Genomic DNA, 13,670 nt, shown 5'->3' on the forward strand with positions numbered 1-13,670 from the left:
TCATTAATTTCTTTTTTGTACATATGTGTAGGAGAGAGAGAGAGAGAGAGAGAGAGAGAGAGAGAGAGAGAGAGAGAGAGAGAGAGAGAGAGAGAGAACAAATTTTGTCTTTCCTCAAAAAAATCTTTAATGTTTTTAAAATCCTTTTATTGATATATATATATATATATATATATATATATATATATATATATATATATATATATATATATATATATATATATATTGCATCATCAGTTAACATTCAGAGCACTGCGTAAATAGTTAACATGAACACAGGAAAAATAATAGAGGTTCATTTAGTGTTTCCTCGAATACATGCAGAATTTGAAAAAAGAAAAACAATAATACAAAGATGAGTCTAGAAAATGTTATGGGTGATCATTGGGAGAGATCTCTAGCAGTAAACTTATCAAGCAAACAGACAAAAGCAGTAAAGATTAAGATTTAGTGTTTTCTCGACCACAGAACTAAAAAAAAAAAGAAAAAAAAGTAATACAAGATGAGTCTGAAAAAAAATTACGGACGATCAATGAGAAAGGTCTCTTAGCAGTAAAATGATCAAGTTAACACACTAAAGCAGTAAAGATTAAGATAAAACAAGACTAACATGAGCATGAAAAAGTCAAAGACGCCATTGTTCTAATTAAAACTGGTGAGAGAAACAACGATCCCTGAAGCACAAGCACTGACGTTTCGGGGCTTCATTGTTCACACGTTCCTTCACCACATAGTAATTTCGCAAAACTCCCTTGACACTTTATTAAAAGTATTCCCGCTATTGTCAATAGAACCAGACAATGTCACTGACACTAGAAGACAACGAACAGCGCCTCAGTATTGTCTTCTACTCACGTCCACGCTCCAATGTGAACTGTAAACAACAAGACTACTCCTGAATTCCGCTGTGCCAGGCGTACAAGCGATCGTCATCATTCTTCACCGTAGATTACCGAAAATCAGACTCAAGAAAAATAATAACAAGAACAAAAGGTTACTATATATCACGGGATAGGCTCAATTTCCATCTGCAAAAAGCATACACATACAAAAAAACAAAAGGTCGTTTTTGTTCTGTATAGCGTGTCGTACCACACAGCTGGCAGCAATCAGTTGTTCCTTATTTTCTCGTCTTTTCTTAGAAACTGTTGGCGATCACTGGAAGTATTTCCATTGAGGCATATACAAGTAAATATCATTAGATACCCCTCTTATTCCTTTTACCATTATTTTTACTAGGCGATGTGCTTATAATGATGAAATATTTGGTGTTCTGTTACTTTAATTATCCTACACATTTTCTCCTCTTATTCCGAGACGCTTTTGTGATAATCTCTCGTTTCCCTTCCTTTCTAACCTATTTTTCTGTTTACTAAACCGGCATCTCTCTCTCTCTCTCTCTCTCTCTCTCTCTCTCTCTCTCTCTCTCTCTCTCTTATATTTATTGATGACCTTAAGTGTAAGACTTATGGAAGCAGGAAGCAGGTACAAAAGAGAATGCACTGAGTGGCGTGTAGTCCTGCCAGAGAGACATAAACACATTCTTGCAGGTGTCAGAGTCTTGGGAATTCTAACTTAATTCCTCAAAAACGTACAATACACCTTTAAGACTTAGTACAAATAATGCTTTACATGCAAACTTAGATGGGTCAGGGTACCGGCTGCTCTAATCAATAATGTGCCTCTCCCACTCAAAACTTCTGTTATGGACGTGGATGTGTGCATCAGTGATAGAGTAAAGTGTTGTTAACAGGTATCCAATACTGTGCATAAAGCAAGAATAACAACCAGCATTCTCAAATTTTCAATTAACCCACTAAGTGTTTCTCACGTCACATGACATGCTGGCGTTGGGTACACCCAGAGGTTTCTTACGTCACATGTTTTACAAATACTCGTTTTTGCGCTAATTATTTGCCTTGTATGGGCATTAGTAAGTTTCCTGAGAGTGTCTTGCGGGAATTCTGGTACTTTCCTGCTGCCAGAGCTGTCTTCACAATCATGCACTCATGCCGACTAGACGCTCTCTGTGTGGATCCCTGTTTTGAAGAGTACCACACGCTGATACGATTCTAAAAGCCATGAACACTACACAACTTGAAATAGGTAAATAGAAATACTGTAAGGAAAAAAAAAAAAATAGTGTAAAAATAATGTAAGCAAGTGCATGCATGTTAACTGTATGGGTCTTGAGATTGCCAAAGGGTGAATTTATGTTATATGTATGATTTCATGGTACTACTTTGGTACGTGATTTACACAGTCAATGTGATCTACCAGAGTCAAATTTTATTTTGGTATGCGATCTATATGTTTCATTTATTCATAGTAGCCTAAAGACAATGTTTTATATATACATGCATTTGTGAAAAAAAGAGTTAATAAAGATAATAGTGATAACAATGATAATGAACACATCAATAGTTATGAAATAAAGTGACAGTGAAACGTATTTAGAAGCAGAGACAATGCTTACATTACGAATATTATTACTACATAACAGCACCAATGAAAAGGTTCTCAGGGCGTCTTTCAAATAAAATGTGGAAATGTAAGAAATTGTAACACTATTTTACATTGATGAGGAAATGCATGAAGCTACTTCGTCTCCAGAAATTACACAAATACCAAAAATGTATCGAGCTTTGCTGGAATTTTTTCATCATAGAGTTATGTACTAAACCCAAATAATAAAAATTAAATTTAAATAGATAAATAAATAAATAGATAGATAAATAAATAACAATGATTACGTTGTTTGTAACGAAGCTAACGATGCGATTTCATGATAACGATGCCAATTTCCTCGATAATGATGCGATTCTACGATAATGATTTTTTTTTGTTATGTAAAAGGGAGAACTGCCAAGGGCAAAAAAAAAAAAAAAAAAGTTGTATAAGAAAAAAAGGCCCAATGGAATTGCAGTCTCCAAAATAGATCGAAAGAATCAGTCAAAAGCCTGAGATAAATGTCTTGACACCTCTCTCTTAAAAGAAGTTAAGTTGTAGGAAGATGGAAGTACGGAAGTAGGCAGGGAGTTCCAGAGTTTACCAGTGAAAGGTATGAATGATTGAGAATACTAGTTAACCCTTGCGTTAGAAGGTTGGACAGAATAGGGATGAGAGGAAGAAGAAAGCCTTGTGCAGCGAGGCCACAGGAAGAGGGCATGCAGTTAGTAAGATCAATAGAACAGTTAGCATGAAAATAGAAATAAAAGATAGAAAGAGATGCAATATTTCGGCGATGAGAAAGAGGCTGAAGACAGTCAGTCAGAGGAGGGAAGTTGATGAGACGAAAAACTTTTGATTCCACCCTATCGAATAAAGCTGTATGAGTGTACCCTCCCCCACCAAACATGCGAAGAGTACTCCATACAAGGACGGATAAGGCCCTTGTACAGAGTTAGCAGATGGAGCGGCGAGAAAAACTGGCGGAGACGTCGCAGAACGCCTAACCTCATAGAAGCTGTTTTAGCAAGAGATGAGATTTGAAGATTTCAGTTAAGATTATGAGGACAGACCAAGGATATCTAGTGTGGAAGAGGAAGACAGTTGAGTGTTATTGAAGAAGAGGGGATAGTTGTCTGGAAGGTTGTGTCGAGTTGATGGATGGAGGAATTGAGTTTTTGAGGCATTGAAAACTACTAAGTATTCTCTGCCCCAATCAGAAATCTTAGAGAGATCAGAAGTCAGGCGTTCTGTGGCTTCCCTGCGTGATCTGTTGATTTCCTGAAGGGTTCGTCGTCTCTGAAAGGACGTGGAAAGATGTAGGGTGGTATCATAAGAGTAGGAGTGGATAGGGCAAGAAATTTGGTTAAGAAGGTCATTAATGAATAATAGAAAGAGAGTAGGTAATAGGACAGAATCCTGAGGAACACCGCTGTTAATAGATCTAGGAGAAGAACAGTGGCCGTCTACCGCAGCTGCAATAGAACAGTCGGAAAGGAAACTTGAGATAAAGTTGCAGAGAGAAAGATAGAATCGGTAGGAGGGCAGTTTTGAAATCAAAGCTTTATGCCAGACTCTATCAAAAGATCAGATAGAAGATTGTGAAGTGACAGATGTTTAAAAATCTTCCTATTGATAATAGATTAAAAAAACTTTAGAAAAGCAAGAGATTAAAACTATAGGGCGTTAGTTTGAGGGATTAGAACGGTCAACATTTTTAGGAACAGGCTGAATGTATATAGGCAAACTTCCAGCAAGAAGGAAAGGTAAAAGTCGACAGGCATAGTTGAAAGAGTTTGACCAGGCAAGGTGCAAGCACGGAAGCACAGTTTTTGAGAATAATAGGAGGGACCCCATCAGGTCCATAAGCCATCCGAGGGTTTAGGCCAGAGAGAGCATAGAAAACATCATTAAGAAGAATTTTGATTGAAGACATGAAATAATCAGAGGGAGGAGAAGAGGGAAGGACAAGATCTTGCAAAGTGGAGTTTTTAGCAAAGGTTTGAAAGAAGAGTTCAGCTTTAGGAGACAGATGGCAGTAGTGCCATCAGGATGAAATAAAGGAGGGAAAGATGAAGAAGTAAAGTTATTGGAGATGATTTTTGCCAGATGCCAGAAATCACGAGGGGAGTTAGAGTTTGAAAGATTTTGGCATTTTCTATTTATGAAGGAGGGTTTGGCAAGTTGAAGAACAAACTTGGCATGATTCTGGGCAGAAATATAAAGTGCTTGAGATTCAAGAGATGGAAAACTTTAGTACCTTCTGTGGGCAACCTCTCTATCACGTATAGCACGAGAACAGGTTTAAAAGGTTTAGGTTGAGAAAAAGAATGAGGAATGTACGCCTCCATGCCAGACACTATCACCTCTGTTATGCGTTCAGCACACAGAGATGGGTCTCTGACACGGAAACAGTAATCATTCCAGGGAAAATCAACATAATACCTCCTCAGGTCCCCCAACTGGCAGAGGCAAAACGCCAGAGGCACCTCCGCTTTGGGGGATCCTGAGAAGGGATTGGAGAAATAGGACAAGATACAGAAATGAGATTGTGATCGGAGGAGCCCAACGGAGAAGATAGGGTAACACTATAAGCAAAAGGATTAGAGGTAAGAAAGAGATCAAGAATGTTGGGCGTGTCTCCAAGACGGTCAGGAATACGAGTAGGGTGTTGCACCAGTTGCTCTAGGTCATGGAGGATAGCAAAGTTGAAGGCTAGTTCACCAGGATGGTCAGTGAAGGGAGAGGAAAGCCAAAGCTGGTGGTGAACATTGAAATCTCCAAGGATGGAGATCTCCGCGAAAGGGTAGAGGGACAGAATGTGCTCCACTTTGGAAGTTAAATAGTCAAAGAATTTACTATAATCAGAGGAGTTAGGAGAGATAGACAACACAGGTAAATTTAGTTAGAGAGTGACTATTGAGTCTAAGCCAGATGGTAGAAAACTCAGAAGATTCAAGAGCGTGGGCACGAGAGCAAGTTAAGTCATAGCGCTCTTAAACACAACATCTAGCTTTGGAGCGAAAAATGAAGATAGAGAAAGTAGGAGGGAACAGAGAAGGGGCTGCTGTCGGTTGCCTCAGACAGCTGTGTTTCAATGAGGAAAAGAAGATGAGGTTTAGTAGAGGAGAGGTGGTGTTCCACAGATTGAAAATTAGATCTAAGACCGCGAATGTTGCAGAAGTTAATGAAGAGAAAGTTGAGGGAGGTATCAAGACATCTTGGGTCGCCAACGAGAGAGCAGTCTGCCCTGGGGACAATTCTGGTCCCCTCCCCAGGAAGGAACTCCGAGGAGGATTTAAAGTTGCAATTTAAATTTTGAATCTTAAGTGAAGGATGTGTGTGTGGTAAGTGCATGAGAAGGAGAGTGTGAATGTCCCCTTAAGTTGTGAGACACAAAGGGAAGCGTTCAGCGGGGTCACAACTAGCTTTAATGGAAAGTTCACAGCACCCCCTGAACTAGTGCTATTAGATCTCGCTGGGAGTAAATTATCGTTTCTGTAGGTATCTAATACCTCCTCCTTGGATGAGATTACACGATAACGATGCGATTCCACGATTACGATGCGACTTTATACGATAACGATGCGATTCCACGATGTCAATGCGAGTTTCCACGGTAACGATGCGAGTTTTCATGATGGCGATGCAAGATTCCACGATAGCAATGCGATTCCACTATAACGATAGGATTACACGATATCGATGTGAGTTTCCACTATAACGATGCGAATTTCCACGATAAAGATGCGAGCTTCCACGATAACGATGCAAATTTCCACAATAACGGCACGATTTCAGTTTCTGCGATAACAATGTGATTTCACAATAACGTGGCGGGCGCGATACCTATACGCCATTTTGGTGTACTTGTCTGCACAGGTATCAGGACAAACCCTTCCTACCCAAGGGTCCTCCCCAGCAGTCCAGTGGGTGTGAGGGCAGTGACTAGGCAACCTTGCCACGCCTCACACAGATCGCCATGAACAGTGACCCGCCACACACCACGCCCCAGCCACTGTCATAAAGTGAGTCCTCTCACTCCCTACAGGACCCCCTTGTTCAGCCAGTGTCTAGTGTATGGCGCACAGCGTGCCACACAACACACCCCAGCCACTGTCATGAAGTAAGTCCTCTCATTCCTTACAGGACCCCCTTGTTCAGCTAGTGTCTAGTGCATGGCGCACAGCGTGCCACTCAACACACCCCAGTCACTGTCATGAAGTGAGTCCTCTCACCCCTACAGGACCCCCTCGTCCTGCCAGTGTGTGGTGCATGTCGCACAGCATGCCCTCGTTCATGGCGAGTTGTTTAGCCCAGTGCCATCATAAATCAGGGACCTGTACACACCCTCCACCTGAATGTATGGAAGAAGCCCTTACCTCCCCGTTAGGACTCCCCCTACGTATCTGGTGAAGGGCAGACATTGATCCCTGCTCATGGCGACCCCTTGCCTAGTGTACGGCGTTGCAAGTGGATGACTACAGTGAAACTTGAGGCCGCCAAGGAAAAGAAGGACCTACTGCCAGTTCCCTGCCTTGGGCCCCAGGACGGAACCGACAGCCACACTCCGGCATAGACATTGTCTATGCCGGAGTGAAGTGTGCTGTATTGTACGTACAGTACTTCGTTGAGTCAGGACAGAAGCTTTGACACTCGAAAAGACATCCCACTCATGTGTCAGATTCTCTAACCAAACAATCTCTCGAAACCAAGACAACTATTTTCCTTATCTCTTGATTATAAAAAAATATATATATATTTTCTTCTTGTAGATCATTAGATGAAGCGTAGACCGCATACCAAAGGAGCTCAATGACACGTACAACACATACCAAAGTGGTATCGATTTTATTTTGAAAGCGAGTTTATTTAGTTTATGTTTATAGTTTTACTGAATGAACTTATGAAATTTGGGATATGGGGAGGATATGAAGTAGCTAGAGTCAGTTCAGATGAGATGAATAAAAGAAATAGTGGGATGTAGGGCTGACACTACTTTTTGAAACTTTTATGTAAGAGGGGAAATTGGCCAAGGACAGCAACTAAAAAAAGCTCACTTAATTGCCAGTCCCCTTGCAGATCAAAGAGTCAGTCGAAAGAAAGGGACAAATGTCTTGAAGCTTCCTCTTAAAAGAAGTGAAGTTGTAGGAAGATGGAAATAAAGTAGCAGGTAGGGAGTTCCAGAGTTTACCGTAGAAAGGTATGAATGATTGAGAGTACTGGTTAACTCTTGCATTAGGAGTTGGACAGAATAAGGGTGAGAAGAAGAAGAAGAAAGCCTTGATCAGCGAGGCTGCAGGAGAAGGGGAGGCATGCAATCAGCAAGATCAAAAGAGCAGTTAGCATGAAAAATAGCGCTAGAAGATACTGTATCAAGAGATACAACATTCTCGCGGTGAGAAAGAGGCTTAAAACATTCAGTCAGAGGAGGGGAGTTGATGAGACGAAATGCCTTTGATTCCACCATATCTAACAAAACTGTATGAGTGGATCACCTCAAATATACGAAGAATACTCCATACAAGAACGGATAAGGCCTTTGTACAGATTATATATATATATATATATATATATATATATATATATATATATATATATATATATATATATATATATATATATATATATATATATATATATATATATATATATATATATATATATATATATATATATATATATATATATATATATATATATATATATATATATATATATATATATATATATATATATATATATATATATATATATATATATATATATATATATATATATATATATATATATATATATATATATATATATATATATATATATATATATATATATATATATATATATATATATATATATATATATATATATATATATATATATATATATATATATATATATATATATATATATATATCAACCTGAAATCATTAATATTTAAAATACAAAATTAAAGGCTGCTAAAGAAAAAGCATGTGCACACTCGCGGGAAGAAAGTAAAATGCTCACAATACTATTTGGCGTTGTTTTATTAACTTGCTCTTTCAAATTTACTAACATTTGTCTGATCGCATGAATTCCTTTGGCGGCATGCTGCCTGATGGCCGTAGTTTGCCCACTTCTGTGATAGATGGAGGAATTGAATTTTTAAGCATTGAACACTACTAAGTTTTTTTTTTCTCCCCAATCAGAAATCTTAGAAAGATCAGAACTAAATATTCTGTACTTGTACTCTGTCAAGAGGAGATTACACAGACATTACATCATTCAATATTGACAGATTTGTCATGGTAACTTGACAATTTCTTGGAAAGATTTATCTTAATACATCTTATTGCACAAAATACCATCTGGTATAGGCATGTTCCCTCGCCATCACCATCCCTAATACTGACCACGACATCCTTATGACCTCATCTAGTCTCTGAGGTCACATTAGGCCACAGGATCTAGCAATAGGTGAGAAATAGCCTTAAATCAATAGGTTTAACATTTTACGGTTTGTTTATGGGATTTGGGGTCTTGCAGGCTGTGGTGCCAAGACCTCTAGTGCCCTGAAGGTGCTGGCAGCAGGCAGGTTGTCAAAATAACTTCCGGCAAACTGTCCGGACATCTGAAGAAAGACCCTGGTGTTCTTGAGCGTCTTGAGAACATGCAGGTTCGTTAATGGCCGCCTGTACCACCACTTTTCTACTATACAACTCTCTTCTCTTCCCCTCATCTTTTTTTTTTTTTTTTTTTCCCTAGTCTGGGTTGTTACTGTAAATGTTGTTCCTGGGCAAAGGAAAGAGGTGTAGAAATCTATCTCTAAGGTGACATTATAAACGTAAAAATATAATAGTTACTCTTTAAGAACAATAACAGAAAATTAGTTTTTTAGGGTATACTAAACTATTTCTTGGTTGTCTCATCCTTTCTGTAACAAACCAATAACGTAAGAAAACACAGGGAAACTGGAAGACGCCATGAAAATTACATGTGGCAATCCATGCAAGGCTGCCTACTAACTCTAGTGGTGGTGTTGCTGGCGGAAGTGCTGAGGGAAATGCACAATGGCGCAATAAACTCCATGGCGACCTGCTATCTAGCGCCGCCCTCTTTCGGGAACATCTACATAACCATATCATAGGACCCGATAATATTTTGACGACAGTTTTCGAACCACAGAGCACAAAGACTTCACCATTACTGACAACTGATATAAGGCAGTCTCATTACAGCCACTAGGCACACAGAAAGCTCGAAGCCTGTGTGAATACAAAAGCCGTGTGAATACAAAATTGTCACGAACACCTGTTCTCACTCACTCTCACACATATATCCATACTCACACACACTCACACTCATACTTATACTCATACTCACACACACACGCACGCGCGTTCACACACACACACACACACACACACACAGTGTAGTGGTTAGCACGCTCGACTCACAACCGAGAGGGCCCGGGTTCGAGTCCCAGGAAGCGGTAAAGCAAATGGACAAACCTTTTAATGTGTAGCCCCTGTTCAGCTAGCAGTAAATAGGTACGGGATGTAACTCGAGGGGTTGTGGCCTCGCTTTCCCGGTGTGTGGAGTGTGTAGTGGTCTAAGTCCTACCCGAAGATCGGTCTATGAGCTCTGAGCTCGCTCCGTAATGGGGAAGACTGGCTGGGCGACCAGCAGACGTCCGTGGTGGTGAATTACACACACATACACACACACACGCGCGCGCGTGAGAAGGTAATTTGGGGGTTTATGGGGTGAATGATGCTGCACCCCAGGGAGGAAAAACAGAGGTGTGGGAAGAAAGTGTGAGATGTCGAAAATAGAAAGTTCAAGTAGAGGGAAGAAAGAGAAATATGTGGGTTTGCGAGTCTATATTATCCTGGTTTCTTATACTTTAGATCGATCACTTACGTACCTTCATATTCTCTGCTAGAGTGACTGAAAAAAATACATGAAATAAGGAATGCGGAGGCGACGTGAAGGTAAATCCTATTCTAACTAGACACGAGAACATGAAGATAAACAACAGGTACGAAAACATTTGGCTGTAATTTTCTATCCTCAATATTAAAGCCCTTATATGAGATCAGCGCCGCCTCGCCTCACCACAGCGAAACACGTAAGGGCCCTCAGCTAATTAAATATTTGTGTGAGTTTCCCTCTAATGGTGAACTTGCATCAATGACACCCGCTAATGAGTCACGATTGAACACGAGTGGTATTGCTGATTACACCTCGGCGATCCCTGAGTGATGAGGGCGACCGATTGCACCCTAATTAGTCCCCGTCACCCCGGAAATCATCCCGGAAATGTTGGCCGGTTATTAAAAGCAACCACTGTGGTGACTGAAGAACGTAAGGTGGCCATGACAGTGACTGGTGCGTATGCATTCATATCCATCCTCTCTCTCTCTCTCTCTTTCTCGTTTCAAATTGACTGTAATCGCGTGAAAACACAAAATTGGTTGGTGCTGGATGATTAAGATTACATTGTGAGAGAGAGAGAGAGAGAGAGAGAGAGAGAGAGAGAGAGAGAGAGAGAGAGAGAGAGAGAGAGAGAGAGAGAGAGAGAGAGAGAGAGAGAGAGAGAGAGAGAGAGAGAGAGAGAGAGAGAGAGAGAGAGAGAAAAATTTGTTACTACTACCACTGCTGTCATGTCCGTACCTCGCCTCTCACCCCCCCACTGCCGTTGTGGATACTCCAGAGAAGAGCTGGAGATGTAATCAGAAAACAGATATCTTCAGCCTTGAAAGGCCTTCGCCGTGCTACAGATCGATCGGGAGAACAGAATGCAGCGCTTTAACCTAAATGATCATCCTGTTTATGGTTCTCTCTGGGCCATAGGCCGAATTCAGAAAGCACTTAACATCCTCTAGAGTTTATGTAAAGACAGGTTCTCAAGTATCAATATGCGGCTGGAAATGCTAGCCGCTAGAAGTATCGACAGAGACCTGCTAGCTGGAACACATTCACACAAAGCAGCTGGGAAGTATCGGCTGGTTGTCGGTGTTTTGGTGGCATCTGGGGATTTTGGCGAGTTTGACAACCATGGTATTAAGAGTTCTGGTGTATTGTGGTGGTGGAGTGGTGATGTTTTGGGTATAATAAGGTGTAATATTGCACGGTAGACAGTGCCCAAGGGACATTTGTACCTGTAGTGATTATAGGGAGATAAGGAGTGTGGGGAGATTTGCTGTGTTGTGAAGGAGAGATTTCAGTTGTGTTTGTATATAAGTAAAGTATGTAAGCTTTGTACCATTAAGAACATATTCGTCTTTTGTGTTAATATTTGTATTGTTGCCCACACACAATTAATAATAAGTGCAGGTACCAGGGTGGAGAGTGCTGTCAAGGTATAGTTAAGGGAAAGAGAGAGATTAATTATTTTTCTTTTATGTACTGCCGCCTCGGAGAAGTCCAGTGAGTATTTTGGCACCCTTAAAATTTAGACCTTTAAAACCTTGTGGGACTAGTGTACTGTCCACTCTTGGAAGGAAAGCCGAGACGTGACAAAGTAAATGTTAACTTCTTCGCATGTTTCATTTTGATAAATCATATGGCAAATTATTTTCACCAACTTTGCTGTAACACGTTATTGGGACCACAATAACTATGAGCAGGAATAACTTGTTATCTCAGAATTTACTTTAGGAATAACATCTTTGATCGTTGGACGGTTCAAACGGTCTAGAGGACGTTGGCGAATTGGCGCACCTGAGACCTCAGAAATAAGTGGTTTGCCATACAAATGAACCACAAAATCAATCAAGTCACATAAAACATCAGAATATCTCATTTTCTTTCAAATACTACTACAAGAGAACTTTTTGCAACAAATTAACCAAAAACCCCATTCCTGAGGTAACAAACACTCAAAAAATTATTTTTTATTGCATTGTATGTGTACGCCTTGAACTTCAACAATTTCTTCGTGGAATGATTTTTTTCTCTGTCACAGTGACTTCTAAAACTAAAATTATGCAAGCACCGTGGTGATGGGTTGGTTTTTTACAATGCGACTTACCTGTGTCTTCGATGTGCCGCACATGTCTGGCAAACTTGGTCTTACAATGCGCCCTCATATCCTTTTTTTTTTTCTTTATGCACGAAGAGAAACTGGCCAAGGGCAACAAACAATATAAAAAAAAAAAAGAACTTCCGGATTGTCAGTTCCCTTAAAGAGAATATGAGTTATCAAAATACAGGGACAAATGTCTTGAAACCTCCCTCTTAAAAAAAGTCAAGTCGTAGGAAGATGGAAATACAAAAGCAGGCAGGGAGTTCCAAAGTTTACCAGCGAAAGGTATGAATAACATAACATAACATATAACATAAATAATAGGATAACAAAGGGCCACCAGGGCCCATCTAGGTTATCCTGTATCAGTCGCACAGCGACCTCGTCATCAGTACTTAAAGATACACTTACAAGTACACAATACATTATATACTAATTCTAAATATTTGGCCCATTAACAAGGGTAAGTCTTGCAGCAAAATCCTCTACAATTTGTGGTCCCCATACATGGGGATCATGTCTTGTTTAACTATAGTAAATTTCTTATAAAAACTATCATGCAGCGCTATACATAATTATAAATCTAATAAATTTAAGTGCTTATCTAATCTGTTTTTAAACATTGTCAAACTAGTGCTATTTACAACCGTCTCTGACAATGCATTCCAGAAGTCTACCACCCTATGACTAAAGAAATATTTTCTTATATCTAACCTGCAGCCTTGCTTTCTAATCTTCCTGCCATGATTTCTAGTCCTACTTCCCTCCTCTAAGGTAAAGAAAGATCTCACATCTATGTAGTTTGTATCTGAGAACATTTTAAATAACTCTATCATATCCCTCTTATACATCTCCTCTCAAATGAAAACATGTTTAATTCCTTTAATCTATCTCTATACTCCAGGCGCTTTAATGCTGGTATCATCCTAGTTGCTCTTCTCTGAACTGCTTCTAACATGTTGATATCCTGCCTATAGTGGGGTGACCAGGCCTGTATGCAATACTCTAAATGGGGCCTAACATAGGAATTATATAAGCTACGCACCACTTCCTTACTTTTATAACTAACATTTCTATTTATAAAACCCAGGATCCTATTTGCCCTATTTCTTGCTTCTAAACATTGCTTTGAAAATTTCATAGTCCTGTCTATCACTACTCCTAAATCCTTTCCTTCCTCTACTGCCTCTAGCCAACATCCCTCCATCTC

This window comes from Portunus trituberculatus, chromosome 27 (genome assembly GCF_017591435.1).
Source record: "Portunus trituberculatus isolate SZX2019 chromosome 27, ASM1759143v1, whole genome shotgun sequence".
Classification (NCBI taxonomy): domain Eukaryota; kingdom Metazoa; phylum Arthropoda; class Malacostraca; order Decapoda; family Portunidae; genus Portunus; species Portunus trituberculatus.